Here is a 12,829-nt window from a genome sequence, read left to right on the forward strand (position 1 = left end):
ATTTCGAAATTAATTAAGTACTCAAAAGTTACAGCTGTAGATTTTTCTATTTCAGTGGACTGCATCTGTCAGGGTCTGATACACTGTCATTGGGTATATATGCTCGGTGACTCAACCAACCCATCTCTTAAATCGCAAGAATAATTAAATATTATGTATCCATATATTAATTGAGAGCGAAGGTTCAGAATGAAATGACCAAAATAACCCCCCGTCTACCCCTTGATTTGCAGGAGGTAAGCTAGGAACAAAGTAGGGATCGTGTTACGTCAACATATCTTTTATTTTAATAATTGTTAGTCAGATTCTTCATGTTATTGCGCCATAAGCTATGTATTAAGCTATTGTTTAACTTAATAAACAGGGTTAGCGAATTGATAGTGCCGCCCTAGTGGTTGAGTTGAGGGTCGTGGACTTGGGGTGTGGATTTATAAAAGAACACTTCGCTAGACGGAAACATTATTTTATATATCCAATCACTGCTACCTCAACACATGGAAACCTCTAATGCTATGCTGATTAAATATGTAATCTAACTAATGCATCATATATAAGAGTACTTAAATGTTGGATCAGGTCAGCCTTAACGAGAGAGAGAGAGAGAGAGAGAGAGAGAGAGAGAGAGGTTTCTATAATGTTGTGGGCCCGTACAGTTGGAGGGTTAAGATCATCCTATGGGAATGATTTAGCAGCTACAGCCAATTTACTTTGTGTCCTAACAAATGAATGTTTTGAATCAACCTATGAAGTGGGCCACATTGTACATTTTGAAAAATATTGGACTTCACTCGCACACAGAATGTAAAATCCAGAGAGATCGTAGTGATGACTTGCAAAATAGCTATTGAAGCATGTGAAATTCTATAAGAAGCTGTTTGGATCTAGGGAAAAAAATTTCTTGGACAAGCTCTCCGTCATGTTCTAGCGTTTGGTTAAACCGACTTTGCATTGGAGTGTTTCTCCGTACTCAAAATTTTTTCCTGTTTTCTAGGAAAATTTCAACCCTACTGCACGTGGAACTTTTTTCCCAAAGAAAATTTCAACATAGAACCCCGGCAGTACATATTACCGGCCCCGACTCCTACCCTGCTCAATGTTTAGAAACTTGTTAGGGTTTCGAAAATAAACAAATTTCCAAAATTTCCTGCTATTCCATCATTTGATTTAGGGGTGCAACTCGGGTCGGGTTGAGGCCAACCTGAACCTGGCCCGAGCAACCATTTGGTCAACCCGAACCCGACCCGACCCGAGTTCCAACCCGACAAGGTTCAACCCGACTCGACCCGAACCAAGGAACCCTTTTTACCAACTGGAATCCAACCCAGCCCGACTTCAACCTGACCCAACTTGAGATTTTTAGCTTAAAAACTTATTAAAAAAGTCGGGATCACTCGGGTCGGGTTGCCCAAGCCCTCAACCCGAACCCTACCCGAACTCAACCCGGCTTGAGAAAACCCAATCCGACTTTTGTTAGAGGAATTAGGTCAAGCAAGAGGTTGCTTGAAGCATTACACCCAAGGTATCTAATTTGGAATACCAAGTTTGTTACCTCCAGCCCCTATATATATATTAGATACACTAGGGTTTTAATAGGTTAGTGAGCTCTAGCCCAAATAGGCCCACTACACCGGTCCATTATCTTATTGGGCTTATATTAGAACATACATGGGTTATATTATATACCCAACAATCTCCTCCTATGTTCTACATATAGCACAATCCAATAGATAGATAATGTGATGTTCAAACAAAATATTGAATCATCCATAGCACCATATCATACAAGATCTGTAATCCAGCTGAAAACATGAATATTTTTATGATTAACCAAGGGTTTTAGATATAATGTAAACTCAACCAAAAGATAGTTTCACATATAAGTGAACCCCACTGATCTTAGAAGAAATCATTCATGGAGTATGATTCTCATCGAGATCCAAAAATAAAGTTCCACAAAAAAGTGAACTCTATGCATATTGAAATGAAAGCATAGTCTTTATGACTTTAGAAGATTTACTCATCAAGTAAGTCATCTTCATCAAAGTCCAAATCAAGACAAGTTCCTCCTTTTTTGCCAATCCCTGTGAATTATCAAATATGGATTTCATGAAAATGAATCCAATCATTTGTGTAAAACACTAAAGTACCTAGTTCTATCTAAAGAAGGACTTAGTACAATTCCATAATTCACGAAAATATCTAGTTCTACCTGAAGAACTTAGTACAATTTTAAAATGGCTGAAAAAGTATTAGTATCACTCTCACCATAAGCATCATCGTCAAGTTTCAATAAAGAACAAGACCTAAACAACTTCTTTTGCAAAGAACCATTCATCATTGTCAAGTTTTAATAAAGAACAAGACCTAATAGTTTCTTTTGCAAAAAACCATTTCATGTTTTCATTTGGAATGTTACAGTCATCTTATCCAAATTTGAATTAAGCTGAATCATCTATGTATGGAATGTCCAACTCTTCCAAAAAAGGATAACCAATTTTGAGTTAAGTTGTATCATCTATGTATGGAATGCACAACCTTTCCCAAAAAAAGACATGTCATCAAATGTGGAATGACATAAAGACAACTGTAAACATTATTAAAATATATCAAGTGCTTATCTTGGCCAAGATAGGGAGATTCGAAAAATTCAAAATAACATGGATGTAGGTGTAGACACCCCATTTTGACTAAACCCTAAACCTTCCCGGCTCGTGTCAAATCCATCCGAATCTCAGCATTAGGGTCCCAAGCTTCGCCCTAGGCTGGATTAGGGTCTCTTTTAACCCCCTGCAAAATTTCATCGAGATCGGGACTCGTTTGCCCAGCAATCAGGCTGAAATAGTGTGTGTAATGCAAATGAAGGGAAGACCCCACTAGGTTTTCATTTTACCCTAAAAACCTTGTATTTTAGGGAAAATTCAAGTTATCCAAAGACCCCAAATATCCATGAATACATTTTTAGAAGCCTTAGGATCTCAGAATTGTCTCGGCAAAATTTCAGAAAAATCCGCCAAGAAAATTCGAAAAAGACAAGTTGAGTTAGTGCCGTTATCAAGTATAGGGGGTACATTATCCCAGAGGAGTCGCGCATTTGTGCGCCCATCAATTTTGGTGCCAATATCAACTTCATATTTTTCCTATAAATACTCACTTAAGCTCATTTTTAAGAAAAATCTTAGCTTTTCTTAATTTTTTAGAGAGATAAGCTCTGAGGAGAGAGAAGCCGGATCTCGTCCAAACCCAAACCCTCCGATCGCTTTTCCGATCCGTCAGCTCTTCACCTCCGATCCTTTTCTCCGGCAAAACCGACGGAGCTTCGGCTGTGTTCAAACCCCTAAACTCTCCCTCATTGATTTCCTCTTTGGCCGGTGATCTTCTTCGGCAAATCTCTGAGAGAGGAGTTTTTTTTTAGGGATTTCATAGATCTCATATGGATCTGAACGAAATTAAAACATAGCAAGAGGAAGATTGAGAAATAGAGAGAATTTGCAGAGAGAGAGAATAAGAGAAAAATCCCAAATCCCTAAATCTGTTTCTTTCTCTTCTCTGTTCATTTTTCCGTTTGATTTTTCGATCAATTTTCTTTTCCCCGATCATCTTTCCCAATCATTTTCTCCGGTCAGACCCACCGGAGTCCAGGCAAGTTCATTTTCACAACCGATTTATTTTTTCTAGTGTCATAGTCATAGAATTCTGCTTTCATAACCTTAGTTCAAGTTCTTCTCTTCTCCGATCAAATCCGAGTTCAAGATCCAAAGATTATTTCTCAGATTTCTGTGCTAATTCCTTAGATCTATCCTTTAAACTCTACTCTTCACCTCTGCTTCATGTTCTCCGATTGTTTTCTGCTTCATGTTCTCCGATTGTTTTCTGTCAAATTTCTGGTGAGAATCTCCTCTTCAGTCCAGATCTGAGCACTTGAACCCTAGACCTGAAGAAATCTCGTGATTTCAATCGGCATTGGTTATCATTCTGAGGAGTCACATCTGAAAAGTATCGATTATAAGTAAGATCTAAAAAAAAAGAGGGGAAAGCAAGAAGATCTATCCTACAGGTATTTTACTTTAAATAATTTTTTTGCTTCCATTTATTTCATTAATTTGCTGTTGTAGTATAGAATTTGATGATGATATACATTTGAATATTTGTTTTCTTAGAGAAATTATTATTTGATAATTAGTTATGCCTCTTTTTTTTTTTAGTTTGAAGAGATTTTTAGCCTATCTCTCGTTGATTTTGTGATATTCTTTTTTTTTATTTATTATTTTTATTTTCTATTTTTTTATTCATCAGATGCTTTTGGAATTAGATCTTGTCTTGTAAAAATAAATTTAGAGATTTATAATTTGTAATCAGATTTTGCCATGTAGAATAAATTCATAGATTTGTAATTTGCTGAACTTACCAGACTTAGGAAAATTCTGATTATATGAGTGAGTTTCTGTCAATATGCTGCATATGTAGTATAAATAACAGTTGTGTGTTTCGAGTGGAACAACTGAGGTTAATGTTTTGAGCATATGGAGTCAAATGTATTACCTTATAGCCATTCATGTTCAATCATGTTCTTATACCTGATCTGTTGATGAGAATTGTTTAGAGGCGCTGAAATACATCATTATTCTGAAAGAAGAAAGATAACAATTTGACATGAACATGATATTGATTTGGTTTGATTTGTTTTGTTTGCAAAGGAAATGGTCCTATTAGTTAAAGAGATGATTAGAGCATTATCGAAAAATTTGAACTTAAATTGTCAGCCATATGCTCGATATTTTAGTCCCTGGCTTATCATGTAGAAATTTTGTTTTAGTCTTTCTTTTATATGTTAGTGATATTCCTTTCTTAAATGTTGGTACAGTAGAATTGAGATTTTCATATTCCTTTATTTCTAAGCCAAGAGGATATGGCAAGAATTCACTTTATTCTGCTTCATTGATTTTATTGAAACCAGTTTTTGAAATAAAAGGTCATTGATTTCTTTCTTGTCATGGATATTACTGGAGTTTACGGCTTTGGAGTTTACATGAAATTAGATGAGTAATGTGAGGGTGGATTATAGACCATTGTTTTAGGATCATTTTGCAGCACATTAAATGTTTAGAGTATGACTTCTTTAATTAAAATGATTCAAGCAAATGTGTTTTCAAAGTATTTGTTATAGTTGCTGGAAATGTCTTCCTGTACTAAATATACATAGAATTTGTTTCAATTTCATTTTACTTCAAATAAACAGCCCTTATGGTTTTGTGTTGTCAGCTGTCTCTCTGATAATAACATCTCCTATAACATTGTTTTGGCAGCCACATTGAAACCTCGTTTATATTTCTCTCTGTTACCTCATAGCTCAAGGCTTCCAATATCAGTTCTTTTGCTTATGTCTATTTCTCTTCTTAATTCTTAGATTGTATAAGACTGAAATTATGTGGGCTCGAGATGCTTGGTTGTTTATGTCCATAGTTTAAATCCTATAATTACGTTTTTAGAATTTTTTCTGGAAATGGCATTAGCATGATCATTTTTTAGTTCAAAATTTTAAGTCTTGTATCAGTGACATATTGTGCTACTTGTACAGTTCAGAGTAGTTTTTATGTGAACAATATTTTAATTCAAATACATTTCCTTATAATCCTTATCACTGATTATTTATATCATTTAGCCAAGGTGTTATACTAGTTCAGTTTTGCTCTAATAATGGCATAAACTCATCTATCCATTTTGTAGTTGCTATGTAAGGATTTCTTTCTAGAAATCGTAATAATGTTTCAGGGGTAAAAATTCTAGATTCAATTATGAAATTGAAGTTAAGATGCAGAAGTATCATTATTATCTAAGCCCATTTTTGATGTGTATATCAGCCCCATGTCAATCCTATGTGTATATCAGCCCCATGTCAATCCTACGTGTATATCAGCCCCATGTCAATCCTACGTGTATATCAGCCCCATGTCAATCCTACGTGTATATCAGCCCCATGTCAATCCTATGTGTATCAACCCCATGTCAATCCTACGTGTATCAGCCCCATGTCAGCCCTGTGTGTGTCAATCCCATGACAGCCCTATGTGTATCAACCCCATGTCAATCCTATGTGTATCAGCCCCATGTCTGCCCTGTGTGTGTCAATCCCATGACAGCCCTGTGTGTGTCAATCCCATGTCAGCCCTACGTGTATCAATCCCATGTCAGCCCTGTGTGTGTCAATCCCATGTCAGCCCTGTGTGTATCAATCCCATGTCATGCCTGTGTGTCTCAGTCCCATGTCATACCTGTGTGTATCAACCTCATAAGTCAGCCCTTGTTTGAGATACCCCCATTTCAGCCCTGGATTATGCACAAAGCAGCCCCTGTTTTGGCACAATTCGACCCCGTTTTTATGTATAAAATTTGTCCATCTTGTGGTCATAGTTTTAGACACAAAATCTGTTCATTTTCGCCACAGTTTTGGCACATAATCTGTCTCACCCATGGCACATATTACTATTACTTTTGGCACATAACCTGTTACCTATGGCATGTTTTTACTATCACTTTTGGCACATAATCTGTCTCATCCATGGCACACAAGTTTGTTACTGGTTTAGCACATTTTTCTGCATGTAGCTGCTGTCCTTCATTGTTCACTGTTTGCTATTGCACATAGCTGCTGTCATTTATTGTTCACTGCTTACTATTACACATAGCTGCTGTCCTTTATTGTTCATTGCTTACCATTGCACATAGCTGCTTACTATTGCACATAGCTGCTGTCCTTTATTATTCACTGTTTGCCATTGCACATAATTACTGTCTGTCACTATATAACTGCGGTCCCTGTAGGTTTTCATAATTTTTTGTGTTCATCCCTATTCGAACATGGCAGTTTTCATTTTGTAGTAGAGATATAATAACCTTTGTAGCAACGGAATTATGAAATAAGACACTTAAAATTGAATGCTTATGTATAAGATATTGTTTATATTCTTTCTATGTTCAGATTGGACAAATTCATGTAATGATACTCTAATGCCATGAAAAATTTTAGAGTCACCTCAATGTTCTATACTTTATTAAACCCCCTTTCTCATTGTGAAAGGGCGATGAAGGCGATAGCCTAAGCCCACCCTTGGAGAGATTTATTGGATTATGATAATACCCTCTCCCCTCTTCTTTCCTCTTATTTAATTTTGAGTTAGATTCTGAAGATAAATAGATTGTTCAGGTGAGATTATATCAAAGTTCATTATACTCATTCCTTTTTATTTAAATAAACTGTTAATAGGAAGAAGGAGATTAGATGACTACTCTATTCGATATTATCGACATGAGTACTGTCTGATCTCAAGGCGGGATTAGAAATATTATCATGTGTATTTGATATCAGATGATTACTTTGGCATCATCTGATTTCATTGGAGTCCCCGTATTGGGGTTTGTGGTTGGTTTTGAAGTGTTTGATATTGTTTTTACTTTATTAGGCTATCCAGCGGCTGGTCTGGACTAATTAATGTTATTTATCATTTTATGATTGTTATTAAATTGTATATTCTTCTTTGCTTAGCACTTGATTTATTTTTAGAATAAAATTTGCGATTATCTGGTAGCATTTTCTTCTCTTTTTGATAGACTAACACAGTCTTTTAGATTTTATTAAATTCTTTAGATATTAGAATTCCCTCTCGTTGCAAGAGCGATGAAAGCGCTAGCCTAAGCCCATCCTTAGGGGACTCGCTTAGTCCAAGTAGCACTCCTCTCATTTATTTAAAGACTTGTCCAAGTCTTTATGGTGTGCATCCCCTAGAAATTAGAAATCCATTCATTGCAAGGGCAATGAAAGAGTTCTCTAGAGCCCTCTCAGAGAGACAGGCTATGTCTCAGACAGAGAAAGTTATATCTTTTAGAGACAAGCTTTGTCTCATTAGTGAGTCTATCCTTAGGAGACATGCCATGTCTCATCAGCACCTCTCTTGGAGCTCATCTGTTTGTTTAGGAGTCTCACCCAATCTCATTTTTCTTTCTAAACCTCATCTTTGTGTGTCTTTTGGTTTTGGGAGAACACCTTGCTCGGCTTGGCAACATACCCCTTACTCTTATGGGTATTGGGTTGCACATTTGTTGCACCCTAGGGCTAGGTAGCTGTCCGGCCTGGCTGGGTGTTTTTACTTTTGCCAAATATGCACAAGGTCTCTTTTTCCTTGTTAACATTTTTCTCTATCCTACCTATGTGTCTAAGAGACTTACCCAGTCTCATTCTCTTACTAAACCTCCTCTTTGTGCATCATTTGGTTTTGGGAGAACATCCTACTCGGCTTGGCAACATACCCCTTACCCTTATGGGTATTGGGTTGCACATTTGTTGCACCCTAGGGCTAGGTAGCTGTCCGGCCCGGCTGGTTGTTTTACCTTTGCCAAATATGCACAAGGTTTCTTTTTCCTTATTACTTGTTGAGCTTTATCTTAGTTTGATAGTTCACTAGCATAGGAATTCGTCCTTAGTCTAGAGAGTCAGTCATCTTATTCAGGAATCAAATTCTATCATCATAGGGGTTATGATTTTATCCAACCTTTCATCAGATCATGTTCTTCTATCCTCTCTTGCAAGGTATAGGATGCTGTCCAACCCTTGCAGAGTCGTGTTTCTGTCTTTTTCCCCCGCAAAGCATAGGATGCTGTCCAACCTTTGCGGGATATCGGGAGTCTGTCCTCCCCTTATGATGATAATATTTGTCCCCCTTGAGTCAAAAACACTTAAAAACAACAAAAACATCTGAAAAACCAAAAATCTCAAAAATCTTGAGTCATTAGGAGAGTAGTTAGGAATTCTGTTCCGAACTACGTTGGCTTGATCCTCTTCCACGAGGTACGTAGTGCAGCTTGGGATCCACATCCCAGGTCCAGCCAAACTTTTAAAAATAAACATTTCGAACCTTCAAAAAAATACAAAACTTCTTCAAAACCTTTTCAAAAAGATCTTCCCATAGAGTTAGGAGTCCGTCCTAGTTTGTTTGGAGTGTTTTAGAGTTAGGAGTCTGTCCTGATTTGTATTGATATGGTGTGTCCTGTCGTGTGAGTGTCCCTAGAGTTAGGAGGCCTCAAGTCGATCGATTAGACATTTAGTCGAACCGATGGCTAGACTAGGAAGCATATAGTTAGCCCTTGGTTTTCCTTAGGTTGCACAGCCTAGTTACACATAGGATGTAGGACCCACCTGCATTAGCTTAAGGCTAATCAACTTACATTAGTTAGGGCATATAGAGAGTCCTGAAAATTACAATTCACTTGAATTTAAGCAATCATACAAAAAAGCTTTAAAAATCAGTTGAGTCTAATGGATCGAGTCTAGGATAGCGGTTCTAGATGTTTAGGCATAGTAGTTTGGAATAGGGCATCGAACTACGTTGACTCCGATTCTTCCCGAGGCCGGGATACGTAGAGCAGCTGGGATGGACGGCCATCTTGGTCCGAGTCAGGTCGCATTAGAGTTAGGACTCATTTTGTCCAGTCAGGTATAGAGTTGATTTGTGTTGTATGTTTTTGCTGTGTCTTCTTACTTTCATGTACAGATCTTATACATTTAGCTGTGACATGCATGTGTTTGCACACCAGAACTTAGACACCCATTAGGCATGTCACTTATAACCTAGTTTTGCTTAGGTGACACATCTTTCATTTATTTTATGTATGTGTTTAATTTTCATCTCTGAGACATGCATGATTAGGTAGACGTCTTCTCAGAGATATATGTTCCCATTTCATATGAATTTCGCTCAAAACTCTTCAAAATCATTAACAAATGGCATAAGAGACCAGGTGCTGGCACTTGGGCGGATGAGGTGCTCTTCAGACCTTCCGAATTCGTAACCAGGCACGAACCCTCTTTTTATAATCTCTGGTTATCCGTTGCAACAGAGCATAGTATGGGATCCAGGGCCCATTTGCCTTTTTCCTTGGATGGCGACTCTTCTTTATTTAAGGTACGCCTCGAATCTGGGCTAGTCCCCGAATCGAGAGGTATCTCACCTTCTATCGCCACTCATACTGTGAGAGGCACACTTCTTTCGAGAGTTCCTTGGTAGAGCTCTCCATTCACGTGGATGATCCATTAGAGACTGTTAGCTCGTGGGGGCATGTCCCTCACCGCCGCCGCCTCTCTCGGATCGGGGTCCACAGTAGGTTAAGACACGTCTACACAGTCTATAACCCCATCTCCCCCCACAGTTTTGAATATTCGATCTTTGTTCAGTCCCTTCGTAAGAGCATCGGCCATATTATCCTTCGATCTCACATCAACCAAAGTGATAATACCTTGTTCTAAAAGATAATTCAGTATGACATGTTTCAGCCTGACATGTCTCCTCTTACCATTAAAGAGTGAGTTTTTCACAACCGTAATTGTAGCTTGATTATCACAGAACAAACTTAAAGAGTTAATCTTTAAATGGGTCAATGGAATGTCCAGGATCAGATCTCTTATCCACTCTGCTTCATTCTCTGCAGAAGCTAAGGCATAAAGTTCTGATTCCATAGATGACAGAGCAATACAAGTTTGTCTCTTTGACTTCCATGCAACAACGACTCCACCCAGTGTAAATACATAACCACTGGTAGATTTACTGTTTCCTAATTTTGAGCCCCATGATGCATCATAATATCCTTCCAGGATAGGAGGATGGCCATTATAATATAGAGCATATCCTTGAGTACCCTTAAGGTATCTCATCAGCCTCATAAGGGCATCCCAGTGCTCATGGCCAGGATTACTAGTGAAACGACTCAGCATGCCAACTGTAAAGGCTATGTCTGGCCTAGTGCAACTCATATCATACATGAGACTACCAATCAATCTAGAATAATCTAACTGATTCACATTGTCTCCTTCATTAGAGATCAACTTCTTGGTATAATCAAATTGTGTCTCAATCGGTTTGCACTCACTATATCCCCATATAGAAAGTAGTTTTTCAATATAATGGGCTTGGCTAAGGAAAATCCCTTGCTTGTCAAAACTTACTTTCATACCAAGAACAAGCAACCTCTTGCTTGACCTAATTCCTCTAACAAGCTTGAAGCATTACACCCAAGGTATCTTATTTGGAATACCAAGTTTGTTGCCTCCAGCCCCTATATATATTAGATACAATAGGGTTTTAATAGGTTAGTGGGCTCTAGCCCAAATAGGCCTTCTACACTGGTCCATTATCTTATTGGGCTTATATTAGAATATACATGAGTTATATTATATACCCAACAACTTTTTCCCAGGTTGAACCCATCGGGTTGGGGTTGAGCCCGCCCAAGTTGCACCCCCGCTCTGTTTGGTTGCCAGTTAAGTTTTTGTCCCAGGAAGAGTTAGTTAAATTTTGGTCCCATCCCATGTTTGGTTGCCTTTTAGCACTAGGTTTATTTTAATCCCACTCTTGTAATGATTACTTGTGGGGTGAATTTTTTAATCCCACTTTTGTAATGATTGCCTTTTCATCACATCCCAAGATAACCCCAGGAACAAAAATAAACCCAGGAACCAAAAATAAGCTTGAGAAGAATTTTTTTCCACCCAACAGTTCAAGCAACCAAACAAAGGTTTTGTTTTTTCCCACCATAATCCGGTCAAACATAGGATTTTTATTTTACCAGGATACTTCTAGAATTTTTTTTCCCACCTATCTCTCATAAACAAAAAAAAAAAACCCCACATACCAAGAAGTAATTTGATTGGTATGATCCATGGTTTAATTTTATATGTATCATAAAGTCGCAAAATTCTGGGTTTTGATTACACATTAAAAGTCAATTCGAACCACCACAGTTCAAGTTTTATTTGCAGGGACCTTAAATTTATGATAGCATTCCTCTAAATAAGCCATAGCCATATCATTCTCCTCTAAACTGTGGAAAAGAAAAGGAATTCTTAGTAATTTTTCCTACAACCAATGGTTTTCTTACTATCCAAACACGGCCTTAGATCTTAGATCAGCAATGTATGTACTTCAAGATTCATGAAAGTTGATTGCATAGGACATTAGCCTGAAATTTTATTTTCTGGAAAGCTCAAATTAGAGGTAAAGCAAATTCTTCCTTAAAAAGGAGTGGCCCCTAGAGTACATGCCCTGGAATTCACTTCCTCCACATATATTATTGCTAGCACTTTGACAACCTCCTTGTAGCCATTTATTCTTCCCAGCCATCAAACCCTAGATGAAAATTGCCTCTCAAAACATCTAACAACCCCACTAATTCCAATAGCCCCATCACTTCAGTTTTCTGAAAGAGATAAAATTATTTAGAATCAAAGGACAAATTTCATTTTCAGTATTTATTTCAACTACATATGTGTTGCCCTAAAGCCCTAAATGCGTGACATGACTTATGGGCTCAAAAGACCCACTGTCATGCTATTTACATGTAATAAATCTTTCAGGTTCCTCATGAAAAAAGGTATCGTTAAGACCCAGAAAAAATCATCAAAACAACTGGTTCATATTTCGCCAGATGTCTAGCACACCGTGTTGCCAATGTGGAGAATCCACTTGTCGTTTGGCCACCTGATTGGCCTTAACCAACCCAACTGGTAATGGTAAAAGGTCATACACATAGGGCTATTTATACCACATTAAGATGTTGCTGATCACCTTACCGAATCAGGAGCTTTTAGAGCTTACTTGTATGTGGGGAGTCTCAACCCTGAAGTGCACTTGTAATTATCTTATTTAATTAATGGTAGCTTTTTCAGAAAAAAACATACTACATTAAGATGTCAAGGGAAGAACTTAGCCAATTAACTCTTTTAGACCCGTCCATAGCATATGGAGTAGTGTGGCTGTTCTTTCTTACAAAAGTCAGCCATGAAATG

This window comes from Tasmannia lanceolata, unplaced genomic scaffold (assembly GCF_043159265.1).
Source record: "Tasmannia lanceolata isolate RefF3 unplaced genomic scaffold, GAP_Taslan_0.1 ptg000015l, whole genome shotgun sequence".
Taxonomy (NCBI): domain Eukaryota; kingdom Viridiplantae; phylum Streptophyta; class Magnoliopsida; order Canellales; family Winteraceae; genus Tasmannia; species Tasmannia lanceolata.